The 4,830-nt window shown below is 47.1% G+C and overlaps 1 long non-coding RNA gene across 1 annotated transcript; it reads left to right on the plus strand.

The window, feature by feature from the left end:
- The first annotated feature begins 995 nt into the window (after nucleotides 1-995).
- Nucleotides 996-4,216, plus strand: LOC135896006 (uncharacterized). Its single transcript, XR_010562539.1, has 2 exons — nucleotides 996-1,981; nucleotides 3,753-4,216. It is a non-coding gene; the product is annotated as an uncharacterized lncRNA (long non-coding RNA).
- Nucleotides 4,217-4,830: the final 614 nt, after the last annotated feature.

Here is a 4,830-nt window from a genome sequence, read left to right on the forward strand (position 1 = left end):
CTATATATTCAAACGCCCTGCCATTCGACTTGATGGGCGTTTCGAGTTTTCAGTGCCGAAAGCGATGCAGGAAAAGGCCAGCCGTACGGTTGTCGAAATCGCATCCCTGCACAGAACATACTTTCTTTAGAGGCCGACGAATGCTTTAGGTGTAGAGTGCTGATCCTATTGTCGGTCGGCCAGCGCGGTCGCACGAAAACAACTACACAATTATCTGGTGGTCGTAACTCACTACATTTGACTGAACAGATTAAGAAGCAATGAAGCTACCCGCGTCACCAAATTCAGACAAACTTTGACAAGCAAGAAAAGACAAACTGTGAGGGGGGCGTATTTCAACAGGTGATACGAGTGCGCCTTTCTGCCCATTTCAAGACGTGCATTGCATTGCGAGTGATAGTGGCGCCAACGCCCCCTGTAGCGATGGGCGCTTAAAAGAAATGCATTTATTAATAATAACAAAAATAAACTTGTATTTTCCTAACCCGTCAAGAATGTATAAAATTGTCTAGGAATTTTATTTTCGTTGAATGAATCTAACTGTGTCTCGTTTGAATTAAAAAACGCGTTTTAGAGCGCAGCTCTTTGGCGTCCGTTCCTGGGTTTCGCGTCGTCGTCGGCGTTGTCGTCGGCGTTGTCGTCGGCCTCGTAACCAGCTCCGCCCCCCTTCGCTGGAGTGGGAGAGGAAGGACGCGAGCCGCGTTTTTCTTTCGCAATGTTTGTTCCCTCCAAACATAGTCCCACTTCGATCGCTGCTCCCATAACCCCCCATGCTGATGTCGGTGACAATCTGTACTGAACCGCTTTTCGCCCGAAGCTTCGCGACCTCTTTGAATCGACCTTGATCACGGCGCGGATTCATACATAGATTAAGGTTGCCAGTCGCCATAAAGCGCATGCCTAAAATTTTTTAAAGTTAAGGCTATTTCGTAGTAGTGCGTAACGTTTTATCAAAGATCTTCAGCTTATCATCAAATTTGTTGCGAGAAGCATGATATCAAGCGCGCGATTTACATGGCGTACCTTGCTTGTACATACAGGCTACATTGAAATCCTGTGATCAAGGTACTAGTAAAACAGGTTAACGCCAAAACATTTTGGCGCTGCTACTCGTCACAGAATCAGCTGGCCTTTCTGGACCAGCCGAACGATTTCGTGCCGAGGCGGAGGAAGACACGCAGCACTTGTCTGTAGCTGCAAAAGACGCTGTTCTACCGCGCCGTGACATTGTTATGGTCCTCGCGTGACCCGCACATGCATTGAAGCTCACGGCATCTGCATTTCGTTTACAATTATGACGGACAAAGACTTGACAACGTTGATCTCCCACCTAGGGCGCCTGTCATCGGAGCAGCTACAGTGCCTGGAATACGAAAACGCGTTTTCGTCCCTCCGGCTCAGAGGCTGCACGATACGCCAAGGCATGTGTAAGGTACGCGAAGCTCTCGAAGCCATCACATCACGGCAGAAACGGCTTCAAGGCGTGGCTTGGTTTTACTGCTGGCTCATACCGCGAAACGCAATTCCGTCGTGGACACTGTACAGATTGGAAGAACCCGCGGCAAACGCCCCGAAGTTCACGCTGCACAGGCTGTTAGCGGACCGGATGAGCTTCCCCGGTTCACAGCTGATTTTAATGCGCAAGGAGAGCTTGAGTGCCTGCTACGGCTGCATCATTCTTAAAGATCTGTTGAAGTGGCCGCAGCAAAACCAGGTTTTATGTTTGTACGTGTGGAATGCGGTGCCCTATATGGCTATACACACCAATTCTGTTTTGCCCCTCATTTCACTCAAAATGATTCTCGGACGCAATCCCGAAGAACTTCTGGTCGGTTCTTACGATGACATCTGCACAGCGTATACTGCGGCCTGCCAACACTTCCTCAGTCAACGCACCAATCGACCGCCGTAGGTGTGATGCGCTCACGACTTGCTTTGTGGACGTCCGAGCAAATGGAATTGCCGATCGCCTACCAACGAGGTATGTATGTACGTATTTCCCCACGGCGAACGTTTTGATCTCTGTTTAGCTTAAGCGCGCTAAAAGCGTTGTTGGGGATACGTATACACATAAGCTCGAAACGATAAGTGCAATGCTTCTAGGAATGTGTCTCTTCACTGATTAAATCATTAACCTCAAAAAATCGCCTTTACAGGATTAGCCACCTCGAATGTTGCGCGGATGTGTTTAGAAGCGTTGTGTGTAGAAAGGGAGGGCGCAGGGAAAGGGTGGTAATAGCCCTACTTGTCGATATCCTAAATATTGCTGACTGGGAAATTACTCCTCTACCTTATTCGCCCCGCCCCTGAAAGAATGCCGCTCGTGGGTTGGTATATCAATGCTGGAGGAGTGACAACTTTCATTAATGAACGTTTAACAAATTTTGTGGCGCGTTGGATCTATTTAGTAAAGCACGTTGTGGGGCTAGTTGGTGCATAGCTTTCAAAAAATGAAGTGCCGCAATACTTTGTGCCACCTGATTGGTTCTGATGACTCGAAAAAAGTAGGGTGTTCTATTAAACGTACGAAACCTTTTGTTAAGTGTAAAGAAGGGGTAGTATACCGCATACCACTCAAGTGTGGGAAAAAGTATATCGGCCAAACTGGCCTATGGATCAATGAACGCCTGCGGGAGCATAAGCTTTCATTGAAAAACGGTCATGGTTCAAACTTGCCGCTTCATTGCAAGGCCTGCGGGAATGGGAAGAAACAAGTATGTGAAGCAAGGCTTCATGGCACAACAATCACGTTTACAAGTAAAGATTCTGTGGCGCGTGCAATGTTGGAGGCCAACCAGATTACGAAAAGAGGGGACGCCTGTGTGAGCACCCCGTCTCTGAACATTTATAACAATGAAAGCATGTTTTTAGATAAGTTTTAGATTTTGATTAATCGCGATTCCCTTCGAATATATCTTCAGTGTTCTCGCACGTGCACATTGACATAATCAGTGTCCCTCTTTTCTCGTCCCCCTGTCCCCATGGCTATATAATCAGCCACCTTTGACTTCAATAAACAGTTGCAAGTAGCGCCTTGTCCTGTCTTTTTGTCCTTTGTCTTTTGTTCCTTCTTTGTGTGCCGTTACCCTTGGCGCTTCGTTTTTTGAAAGGGATCTATTTATACTAGAGGGACAAAAACCACCGCTGCGAAACCGCACTTGCCGCAATAAATTGGCGAATATTGCAGTGGAAAGTTTGCAATATTTACTGCGGCAGTTTCTTTTAAGGTAGTGCTTTTTGCTGACAGGGAAACGACACCTCGGAAATATATTGCCTCGCGCCTAACAGAGCATAGGTGCCTCAGCGATTCTACACATCGCCCAGCTGGCTATTCTACGAGGTACCAAAAGATGACGTTGACGATAGAATTCGCCCCAAAATCTGCCTGCTCACTACCCTGAAAATTTGTGATGAAACGGAGAAATGGCTGTACTGATGCGCAGCATTGTACCGCGTCAACTATTGGTGTACTTATAGCGGTTTCTAAAGCCCATTCGCATCTGCTTTCTGCATTATATTTTCTTTGATGATATGTGTAGCTTCAGTAGAAGCAACAAGCACTTCATAAAAGGAATGATAGTAAAGAAAGGTTGCGCAAATCTAACTTATCATTATTTTTAAATGTACTTCTGCTTGCCTCCTGTCTACCTGCCCATTTGTAAGATCGCAGTTGCGTTCAATCATGTGCGTATTGCACAGCTACGGATATAAGAAATTCCATTTACCGCACTCCCCGCATTCTTTTGTTTCAGGTATCAAGGCGCACTGGAGATACGGCTGACAAGGAAGGCTAATCTTGCGCAAGTATACCGGGACAATTTCGGTTGCGAGATTCTCCGATGTGAAACGGTGCCTGGAGACGACACTGGAAGAGCTACCCTTTGGAAACGTCCCCTGATGGGAAAGAGGTTTCTTCTAACGCCTCGTTTTATGTTAGCCCGACTGACCTACCATAACGTGCCGGACGTTTAGTGCGAAGTCCGTATAGGCCCCATTACGCGAAAATCCGGTTTTGTCGACGGGGGCGGCGTGACCGAAAAATGGTACTAATAATGGCCGACGCTACGATAAGTAAAAACACGTCGAAAATGTTCGGACTGATGTCAAATTTGTGAGGCTGGTTTTTATAAACAAAGTCAATTGATGGAATAGGAAATGAAAATTCGGTACATGGCGGCTTGGGTGTGAATCTGTCCCGGGCCTCCGGCGTACTAGACGAGCATGCTTCCCCGACGCTATGGTGACTCCGCGGTTATGGTTGACTAAAGTTGTGCCTATAGCATGTGTCATTGAACACGTTACGTCGCTGCCTCCCACTTGCCCTTCGGATTTCATCGGTGCTGTGGCTACTGCGATGCACAGCAGTTAGGTGTGTCTAGTGCGCGCGTCACTGCACACGTCACGTGGCTGCCTCCCGCGGGTCACTTGCGCTTTGGATTTCATCAGTGCTGCAAGGTCCATTAAATAGGTCGCGAAGCTTGGGAAGAAAGGCGTGCCAAAACCTATCGCCAAAGATATCGTGCGAATAGATCAAGGGGTGGGGGGATGGGGGCACAAACACTAAAGCTCGAAAACCAGTGTGAAAAAGAAAATGTTCGAACATTTTAAATCGGAATGATGTCATGTGAGTAAATATTTCGTTTCGAATATTTCTGGTGTACAAAAGCAAGGAATGGTAATTTTTTTCCATTTCACAATTAGCTCTTGGCGACCCCTAGCAACCAGTGTTTCTGGCACAAGGCTTGGCAAGACTTTGCGAACCAGCTGCTATAATGTACGGAATGGCATTGCTCAATCGAACGCGGCGGTTTCATCCGAGTATTTCTTTAT

The sequence above is a fragment of the Dermacentor albipictus genome, chromosome 10 (genome assembly GCF_038994185.2).
Source record: "Dermacentor albipictus isolate Rhodes 1998 colony chromosome 10, USDA_Dalb.pri_finalv2, whole genome shotgun sequence".
Taxonomy (NCBI): Eukaryota; Metazoa; Arthropoda; class Arachnida; order Ixodida; family Ixodidae; genus Dermacentor; species Dermacentor albipictus.